Source organism: Bos taurus, chromosome 9 (assembly GCF_002263795.3).
Source record: "Bos taurus isolate L1 Dominette 01449 registration number 42190680 breed Hereford chromosome 9, ARS-UCD2.0, whole genome shotgun sequence".
Classification (NCBI taxonomy): Eukaryota; Metazoa; Chordata; class Mammalia; order Artiodactyla; family Bovidae; genus Bos; species Bos taurus.
This window is the reverse complement of record NC_037336.1, coordinates 58,817,463-58,828,595: the sequence shown is the minus strand read 5'-3', so window position 1 is coordinate 58,828,595 and position 11,133 is coordinate 58,817,463. Positions and strand designations below refer to the sequence as shown.

Genomic DNA, 11,133 nt, shown 5'->3' with positions numbered 1-11,133 from the left:
GCTGCACTATTCTCCTTAAAAATAATATAAGACAGTTCTAAAGTGATTTTCAAACAATGAAGTCATTACTTTCTATCTGTTATTAAAGTCTACTAGACCTAATTTCTTCATTTTATTAATATAATTGTCCTACACAGTGTCATTTTAATAGAAAATTAATGTCAATTTGTGCCTATTTTGCAAATAAATTGTCCATAAATCATATTTTAATGTCATAGAAAAAATACTCAAAATATACAGAATATTTTATTGGCTTAATTTTTCTACCAGAAACATAAATACTTTTCTACCTCTCTGACATTTTATAAACCAAAAGAGTACTAGATTGGAGTCACAGGACTTAGAACAAATTTTAACTCTAATGATTACAGACTGTTTAATTTTGGGCAGGTAACCTCCCAGCCATGATTACCACCCCTGTAAAACAGAGTAATATTTGCTCTATCTAACCTCATGAGCTTGTGATTCTATGTTGAAATATAGGGATCTTTGTGAAATCAGCTTTTGGTTAGTTGCACATGGAATATGTTATTGTATAAATGAGTTACTCAATTCCCTCACATATCCAAAATATACAATAATAACACAGCACCAAATGTTTCATTAGGCTCATATGCTGCAGTTGAAAGGCACATATTAAGGAGTGTCTGGGAATTCTACCTTCCACGGAGTGAGCTTTTATCTGCATTCCTATATGAAAAGGCCAATGGCCTACCATTAGTACAGTAATGATGAAGCCATATTGCTGCCTTTAGTACAATTTCCTTATGGGATTTTAAAAACCTCTATTCAAGAGATACAGCTTCCTCGGGGAACAGTGCTGAAATCACAATGGTCTCTGTTTCAGTGATGCTGATGTGCTTTGGGTTGTTGCCATGCTTGGATCTTATCTTGTTATTTCACGTGTTTATACTATGCTCGCTCCACACAGGAAAGTGACCATGTGTCCTAATAGGATAGCAATATATGGCCATTGCTTCCAAGTCATGCATCAAGATATTGAATACCAAGGCACAGCTATTACTGTGTTGGCACTGACATGCACTTGACATTCCATGAATGTTTTGTTAACCTCTGAAAGTTAGTAGGCTAGCTTTCCCTAAATTGCACTTCTCTTAACATGATGTATATTAACAAAACCTATGAGTTTCTGTGGTAACTATGCCATTTCAATAGAGTCCATATATTATCCAAAGAACATTTGTCTTTTTAACACTAAAAATCTGACCAAAATGAAGTAAAATATTAGTGGAATGGTCCGTGACCTTGTGCATTTGGGGGATTATAACTACATAGGTGATTTATATCTTTATTTCCCGCTTGTACTCTTTTCTTCCTTGACTCACCCATTAAACTGGTGGCTTACATCCATCCTAAATGAGACCTTTTATATCCTTTTATTAAACACCCCCATTGTCGACGGAAGTTGTTTCTAGGCAGTTGTTCCAGACCCTTGGTATACTCTCCCATTGCAACTTCCTTGATCTGTAGAAAAAATGACTGTCTCTGTTCCCTATAATTTAGAAACATCCTGGTTCAGACTCCCCCATTTAGTTTTTAGATGTCTCATATTTTCTTTTCTTCTTTCCCCTTCCATTCTTCCCTCTACTCTGGTATGTTCCATGGTTCTCAAAAGATCCCCCCATTTCAGCCCTGGCCTTTCAGAAACTGCTTGGCTGCCTATAGGAAGGTAGAAGCAGAATTCAGAGCAAGAGCTAATGGTGCATCCCAAGTGGTCAACTGAAGAAAGCACCTTCCAATCCAGAAGCTGTCCAATGCAGGAGTTCCTCTGCTATGGAGTCCAGGCAAGAAGGAGTATCCTGAAATATAAGAAGCTGTCATTTAGAAGTCCACTATGACAGATGGTAGGTGTTAGTCGCTTAGTTGTGCCCGACTCTTTGCGAGCCCATGAACTCTACCCACCAGGCTCCTCTGTCCATGAGATTTCCCAGGCAATAATACTGGAGTGGGTTGCCATTTCCTTCTCCAGGGGATCTTCCCAACCTAGGGATCTAACCCAGGTCTCCTGCACTGCAGGCAGATTCTTTACTGACTGAGCTACAAGGGAAGCTCCATGACAGATGATATCAACAGGCAAGAGAGAAGAAAGAACAGCACCAACTAATAAATGACTTTGTGCTTATTTTTCTTTAATTTACTATCCTTCTCCTGACCTTGAAGGTCCTAACAGGATGAAAGGAAAGATGTAAGAAAGAGAAGCAGATGAGTATCCTTTCCTGAGTCAGTGGTTAAACCTTAACTGGAGAGAGGAGAAACCTTGGAATCTGTCATTTCTATGGACAAGGGAGGGGGAATGGTGATTCATATTTGAATTAGAATGTGGAGAAAAATAAAATTATTTCCCATTTGTATGATTGTGAGTTCATTCTGTTGCATAAATGAGAAAAAGAAATAAAGCTCTAAGATAAATACAAGTAGTCTTAGCAATTAAATTTTTTTTGCTACTATTATATTCAAATCTCACCAACATTTTTCTGTGTACATAACTTCTTCAGGAAAACAATTATTACATAATTCCAAGTTCCTTGACAAAATTGTGTCTTTATGATAATTATTCATTAATATTTTTAAAATTACTTTTTATTTTTAAAATTTGTATTAAATATAGTTGATTAACAATGCTGTATTAGTTTCAGGTATACAGAAAAATGATTCAATTGTACATGTATATATAAGTATATATCATTTTTTACATTCTCTTCCATTATAGGTCATTACAAACATTGAATATAGTTTCCCATGCTATACAATAGGACTTTTTTGGTTATCTCATTAATAACTGGTGACCAATTAATATTCATTCTAACACATATAGGGCTGATCTCCTTCAGAATGGACTGGTTGGATCTTCTTGGAGATCAGCCCTGGGCTTTCTTTGGAAGCAATGATGCTAAAGCTGAAACTCCAGTACTTTGGCCACCTCGTGGGAAGAGTTGACTCATTGGAAAAGACTCTGATGCTGGGAGGGATTGGGGGCAGGAGGAGAAGGGGAGACAGAGGATGAGATGGCTGGATGGCATCACTGACTCAATGGACGTGAGTCTGAGTGAACTCCGGGAGTTGGTGATGGACAGGGAGGCCTGGCGTGCTGCAATTCATGGGGTCGCAAAGAGTCGGACACGACTGAGCGACTGAACTGAACTGAACTGAACTGAACACATATGGTATAAAATACCATCCATTTATTTATTCACTCAGTCACTAATTCATTCATGAATTCAAGAAATATTTGAGTGTTTATACCACATTAGGTACTTTGTTATAAGGAACCTAGAGATCAGAAATGTTAGATAAATTGCTTAGAGACAAAAGTCTGTAATGGTGTTACAGAGACATAAAACCAGGTCTTCCAACTCAAAATCCTATGTGCCTAATCACAAGTCTAGACCACCTACATTAGGTCCATGTTATCCTGCTTACTGTGACAAGAGGAAATACTGTGATCTCATGCTATGTATTGCTTAGGAACAATCATCAAATTTGAAAATACCTGTTTATCTCTGCTCTTCCTGGGTGAACTCTAGATCCCATGAAGCCAGTATCCATGATTATCTTGCACAAGGGAGTCCCTTCTAGGCAGCTAGTACAGAATTTGACAAGTAGTTGACACTTCACAAACACTAGCTGAATCTGAGCAGTGGAATAAAACCCATCAATTCCAGGAGTTCCAATGAAACTAGGTCATGAGGAAGAGCAATGTTCACAGATATATATTTGAAGAGTAAATTGACCACAATTGGAGTAAATTTTAAGGTTTGGAGGTAGGTAGCATCGGAGAATCCAGAATTTTTACTTTTTATTCCTGAATGACATACTGGTAGTTCCATGTCTCCATGTCACAGCAATTATCAGAACTAAACTTGAAAGAATTTAAGTTAGGGAGCCTGTCATCATATGTTTTCCAACGACTAAAGAAAAGCACATGCTGGAAGAGGGTAATACAAAAGGATTCAATCCTTTTTATTGAATAATAATTTTATTATGAAATACTCCACACTTAGAAAATAATGTGAATAACATAAACAGTATAAATTATATAAGTATAAAGAATAAGAAAGCATGCTAGCACACCCAATACCCAGGATAAGAAAGAGAATATTCTCAATACTGCTGAATTTTCCTATTTTCCCCAAATATGTCATTTTCCATTCCTATTCTCCCCGACTTATTCCCCCATGATTTAGCATGAAATTGCCTTTGTAACAGTTTTCTTTAGAGTTGTACTGATAATACATGATTCCTAAGCAATATACTTTAATTTTTCATATTTAAATTTATATACACATGTTAGTATTCCTTTATTTATTTATTTTTGATAACTTGACTTTTTTTCACTGAGTTCTTTGTGCAATTCGTTCAGGTTGATGCATGTCATCATAGCTCATTCATAGCTGTGATCTTTTTCTTTAACATCATCATTATCACCACCATAGCCATCATAATCATCATTTACTTCAAAGTTACTTAGCAAATATTCACTCATGTAATACTCAGAGCAAACCTATGAGGAAAACACCGTGTACCAGTATTAGCCCTACAGCTAACATAAGTAAACTGAAGTATGGAGCATTTTAGTAATGTGCCCACAGTTCAGATCTAGAAATGTTGGAAATTGGATTGGAAACCAGATGATCTAGCCTTAAAGGTCACACTCATTATTTCTAAGTGAATTGTCTTCCAATCAGCTTCACAGAAATCTCCTGATACACCCAAGCAAAAGATTCTCCCAGATATATAAAAGAAAAAATACTGGGGATCAAAATACGTACCTGCTTAATCTCACAGTGTTTGTATCAATTGATACTTCCACAGGCAATTAATATGTTCTTGTATTGCTCTATATCCCCACCAAAGAATTTTCAAACTACTGCACAGTTGCACTCATCTCACATGCTAGTAAAGCAATGCTCAAAATTCTCCAATGCTGAAGCCAGGCTTCAGCAATATGTGAACTGTGAACTTCCAGATGTTCAAGCTGGATTTAGAAAAGGCAGAGGAACCAGAGATCAAATTGCCAATATCCGTTGGATCATGGAAAAAGCAAAAGAGAAAATATCTACTTCTGCATTATAGACTATGCCAAAGCCTTTCACTGTGTGGATCACAACAAACTGTGAAAAATTCTGAAAGAGATGGGAGTACCAGACCACCTGACCTGCCTCCTGAGAAATCTGTATGCAGGTCAATAAGCAGCAGTTAGAACCGGACATGGAACCACAGACTGGTTCCAAATCGGGAAAGGAAAATGTCAAGGCTGTATGTTGTCACCCTGCTTATTTAACTTATATGCAGAGTACATCATGTGAAATGCCAGACTGGATGAAGAACAAGCTGGAATCAAGATTGCTGGGAGAAATATCAATAACCTCAGATATGCAGATGACACCACCCTTATGGCAAGAAGTGAAGAAGAACTAAAGAGCCTTTTGGTGAAAGCGAAAGTGGAGAGTGAAAAAGTTGGCTTAAAGCTCAACATTCAGAGAACTAAGATCATGGTATCCTGTCCCATCACTTCATGGCAAATAGATGGAGAAACAGTGGAAGGAATGGCAGACTTTTTTGGGGGGCTCCAAAATCACTGGAGATGGAGACTGAAGCCACGAAATTAAAAGACACTTACTCCTTGGAAGAAAAGCAATGACCAACCTAGACAGCATATTAAAAAGAAGAGACATTATTTTGCTGACAAAGGTCTGTCTACTCAAAGCTATGGTTTTTCCAGTGGCCATGTATGGATGTGAGAGTTGGACTATAAGGAAAGCTGAGTGCCAAAGAATTGACCCTTTTGAACTGTGGTGTTGGAGAAGACTCTTGAGAGTCCCTTGGACAGCAAGGAGGTCAAACCAGTCAATCCTAAAGAAAGCCTTCCTGAATATTCATTGGAAGGACTGATGCTGAAGCTGAATCTCCACTATTTTTGGTCAACTGAAGCAAAGAACTGACTCATTGGGAAAGACCCTGATACTGGGAAAGGTTGAAGGCAGGAGGAGAAGGGGATGACAGAGGATGAGATGATTGGATGGCATCACCAATCAACAGACATGAATTTGAGCAAGCTCTGGGAGTTGGTGATGGACAGGGAGGTCTGACATGCTGGAGTCCAGGGGGTTGCAAAAAGCTGGACACAACTGAGCAACTGAACTCAACTGAACTGAATATCCCCACCGAGACTTGATATTACTGGATTTCTCTGTTTTACCTATCTCACAGGATGTTACTTCATTGTAATCTGAATTTGTGTTTTCCTGAAAACTGATAAGGTTTGCATATTCTCATACCTATTTATTATGTAAAACATATTCTTGGTTTTTGGTCATTTTTCCACTTTGTCTTATTGTTGTTATGTACCTAGTCTACTTATATTTTTTTGGCTATATGTACTGTTAACTAGATGTCATAATTCATGATTTAGCTTTTCCCTTGTTTATAGATCTTCTTTTGAAACAAACAAACAAAAATATTAGTTGTAGTCTGCTGTACATAGAAGCTTCGTTGGAAAGGCTTCCCAACACCCAAGTTATAATGGTTCCCCACAGTTCTGTAGCACTTTCATGACTCTTTGTTGGGTTTCTTGTTTGTTTTTGGCTTTTAGCTTTTACATTTAGATTTTTACTTCTGTTGGAAATTATTTGATGTATAGTGTGCATTACTTCACAGCTGGCTATTCAGTTGCCACTCAAACATGGTTTTTCCCTGAATCTTTCCTTTCTTGAGTGATTTCAAATTGAATCTTTGTCACACGATGCATTTTCATATGTACTTACATTTATTTCTGGCATTTCCCATAAGTTTCATTGGTCGTGAATCTACCTGTGTATTGGAGTTACACTATTTTAATTACAAAGGCTTTGTTAGTATGGTTTAATATTTGACAGGGCTATTTTTCCCCTTACTGCTCTTCTTTGTAAGATTTCTTTTTCCCCATCTATCTTTTCTCTTCTTTTCTTTCCTTTCTTTTTAGTTAAACTTTTTGAGGAGAAACTGTAGATTCATATACAACTTTGTGAAATAATGAAGAGAACTACAATATATCATTTACTCATTTCCTTCAATGGTAATGCCTTTCAACGGAGAAGGCAATGCCAATCCACTCCAGTACTCTTGCATGGAAAATCCCATGGATGGAGGAGCCTGGTGGGCTGCAGTCCATGGGGTCGCGAACAGTCAGACACGACTGAGCGACTTCACTTTCACTTTTCACTTTCATGCATTGGAGAAGGAAATGGCAACCCACTCCAGTGTTCTTGCCTGGAGAATCCCAGGGACAGGGGAGCCTGGTGGGCTGCCGTCTATAGGGTCACACAGAGTCAGACATGACTGAAGAGACTTAGCAGCAGCAGCAGCAATGCCTTTCAAAATCATAGTGCAATATCACAAACAGGATATTGACATTGATACAGGAAGATATAGGAGTCCCTTCACTGCAAGGAATCCTTGTGTGCCTTTTTGTAGCTATGATTTCCTCCCCCAACTCTTAATCATTTCTTAACTCTTTGCAACCACTGTAAGATTATTCTCTGTATAATTTTATAATTAAAATATATATATATAGGCAGAATGACACAGCATGTAGTTTTGGGGGGCTATCTCTCTTAACTCAATCTAATTACCTAAATTGTTGCATGCATCAGTACTTTGCTTCTTTTAGTTGCTGAATAATATTTCAGAGTATACATATACTTTGGTTTGTTTAACCATTTAACTGTTGAAGGACGTATAATTTATTGCCAATTTTTGGCTATGATAAATAAAATCAATAAGAACAAGTTTTCATGTAAGTATGTTTTTATTTAACCAGGATAAATGCTGAAGATTTCAGTTGCTAGAGTGCATGATATCTGAATATTTAGACTTCTAATAAACTGCTGAACCTTTTGTTAGACTGTACCATTTCACATTCCCATTAACTGTATATGAGTGACCAATTTCTCTACATCCTTGCCAGCTTGATGTTGTCACTTCGCTTTTTTTCTTAATTTTATATATTCTCAAAGGTATATAGTGATATATTATGGTTTTAATTTGCATTTCTAGTGTCTACTGACGGAGAAGGCAATGGCACCCCACTCCAGTACTCTTGCCTGGAAAATCCCACGGACGGAGGAGCCTGGTAGGCTGCAGTCCATGGGGTCGCTAAGAGTCGGACACGACTGAGCGACTTCACTTTCACTTTTCACTTTCATGCATTGGAGAAGGAAATGGCAACCCACTCCAGTGTTCTTGCCTAGAGAATCCCAGGGACGGGGGAGCCTCATGGGCTGCCGTCTATGGAGTTGCACAGAGTTGGACACGACTGAAGCGACTTAGCAGCAGCAGCAGCAGCAGTGTCTACTGATGTTGAATATCTTTTCACGGATTGTTTGCCGTCTGCATATCCCTTTCATGAAATGCCCATTCATGTCTTTCGTTCATTATGGTGGGTCATTTTATGTGTCAGCTTGACTGGGCTAAGCTATGCCCTCTGGAAAAACATTATTTCTGTTGTGTTTGTAAAGTTGTTTTCAAAAGATATCAACACGTGAATTGCTAAGAAAAAGAAAATTGTTCTCTTGTGAATGAGCATCACCCAATCTGTTGGGGGCCTGTACAGAACAAAAACATGGAGAAAGGGGAGATTTGCTTTCTCTGCTAGAGCTGGAACATTCATATTCTCCCACTCTTTGATATCAGAGCTCCTAATTTTCAAACCTTCAAACTCAAACCGAATTACACCACTGGTTTTCCTGGCTCTCAAACTTGAAGAAGGCAGATAATTCTTAGTGTCCACGACTGAGTAAGCCAGTTCCTATGATCAATCAATCAATCAATCAATCCTATAAGTTATATTTCTTTGGAGAACCTCAATGAATATATTCAAATTCCATTTGGACTGTTTGTTCTATTAATATTGAATCTTGACTGTTCTTTATATATTCTAGAGATTCAGTTCAGTTCAGTTCAGTTGCTCACTCATGTCTGACTCTTTGCGACCCCATGGACTGCAGCGTCCCAGTCCTCCCTGTCTATCACCAACTTCCAGAGCTTACTCAAACTCATGGCCATTGGTCGGTGATACCATCCAACCATTTCATTCTCTGTCGTTCCCTTCTGCTCCAGCCTTCAATCTTTCCCAGCATCAGGGTCTTTTCAAATGAGTCAGCTCTTTGCATCAGGTGGCCAAAGTATTGGAGTTTCAGCTTCAGCATCAGTCCTTCCAATGAATATTCAGGACTGGTTTCCTTTAGGATTGGCTGGTTGGATCTCCTTGCAATTCAAGGGACTCTCAAGAGTCTTCTCCAATATCACAGTTCAAAAGCATCAATTCTTTGGTGCTCAGCTTTCTTTATAGTCCAACTCTCACATCCATACATGACTACTGAAAAAACCATAGCCTTGACTAGACGGACCTTTGTTGGCAAAGTAATATCTCTGCTTTTTAATATACTGTCTAGATTGGTCATAACTTTTCTTCCAAACAGCAAGTGTCTTTTAATTTCATGGCCGCAGTCACCATCTGCAGTGATTCTGGACCCCCCAAAAATAAAGTCTGTTACTCTGTCCACTGTTTCTCCATCTATTTGCCATGAAATGATGGGACAGGATACCATGATCTTAGTTTTCTGAATGTTGAGGTTTAAGCCAACCTTCACTCTCCTCTTTCACTTTTATTAACAGGCTCTTTAGTTCTTCACTTTCTGCCGTAAGAGTGGTGTCATCTGCATATCTGAGGTTATTGACATTTCTCCCAGCAATCTTGATTCCAGCTTGTACTTCCTCCAGCCCAGCGTTTCTCATGATGTACTCTGCATATAAGTTAAATAAGCAGGGTGACAATATACAGCCTTGACGTACCCCTTTTCCTATTTGGAACCAGTCTGTTGTTCCATGTTCAGTTGTTGCTGCCTGACCTGCATACAGATTTCTCAGGAGGCAGGTCAGGTGGTCTGGTATTCCCATCTCTTTGAGAATTTTCAATAACTTATTGTGATCCACATAGTCAAAGGCTTTGGCATAGTCACTAAAGCAAAAATAGATGTTTTCCTGGAACTCTCTTGCATTTTTAATGATCCAACAGATGTTGGCAATTTGATCTCTGGTTCCTCTGCCTTTTCTAAATCCAGCTTGAACATCTGGAAGTTTACGGTTCACGTATTGCTGAAGCCTGGCTTGGAGAATTTTGAGCATGACTTTACTACTGTGTGAGATGAGTACAATTGTGCGGTAGTTTCAGCCTTCATTGGCATTGCCTTTCTTTGGGATTGGAATGAAAATTGACCTTTTCCAGTTCTGGACCCACTGCTGAGTTTTCCAAATTTTCAGGCATATTGAGTGCAGCACTTTCACAGCATCATCTTTTAGGATTTAAAATAGCTCAACTGGAATTCCATCACCTGCACTAGCTTTGTTCATAGTGATGCTTTCTAAGGCCCACTTGACTTGACATTCCAAGATGTCTGGCTCTAGGTGAGGGATCATCCCATCATGATTATCTGGGTTGTGAAGATCTTTTTTGTACAGTTCTGTGTATTCTTGCCACCTCTTCTTAATATCTTCTGCTTCTGTTAGGTCCAAACCATTTCTGTCCTTTTTGAGCCCACCTTTGTATGAAATGTTCCCTTGATAGCTCTAATTTTCTTGAGAGTTCTAGTCTTTCCCATTCTATTGTTTTCCTCTATTTTTTGCACTGATCACCAAGGAAGGTTTTCTTATCTCTCCTTGATATTCTGTGGAACTCTGCATACAAATGGGTATATCTTTCATTTTCTCCTTTGGGCAGCTCTGGGGCAGCCAGCAGCGGCTGGGTGGCACTGGAGCTGCGAGCATCCGAGAGGAGATACCCCATGCCCAAGTTCAGAGAAACCCCAGAAAGAGGCAGGCACTTGAGCGGTGTGAGGAGATACCCCTCTCTGATAGCGATAGCTAGTCAAGTTTATCTTTCTAGACTGCTATTTATCCTGGATTATGGACCTGCAAATTTTTTCTTCTTTGCATGCTAAATTGCTTCAGTTGTGTCTGATTCTTTGTGACCCTATGGACTATAGCCCGCCGGGCTCCTCTGTCCATGGGATTCTCCCTGCAAGAATACTGGAGTATGTTGCCATTTTATTTCTTCCTTAGACATTTTCCAATAAA

General features: G+C 38.8%; 1 long non-coding RNA gene across 4 annotated transcripts in view; it reads right to left on the bottom strand.

The window, feature by feature from the left end:
- Positions 1–233: 233 nt before the first annotated feature.
- Positions 234–11,133, bottom strand: part of LOC101902249 (uncharacterized) — a 328,523-nt gene continuing 317,623 nt past the window's right edge. For all 4 annotated transcript variants that reach the window (XR_009495818.1, XR_009495817.1, XR_009495819.1 and 1 more), the window contains one exon: positions 234–1,820. This is a non-coding gene — a long non-coding RNA (uncharacterized lncRNA). The remainder of the gene's footprint in view (positions 1,821–11,133) is intronic.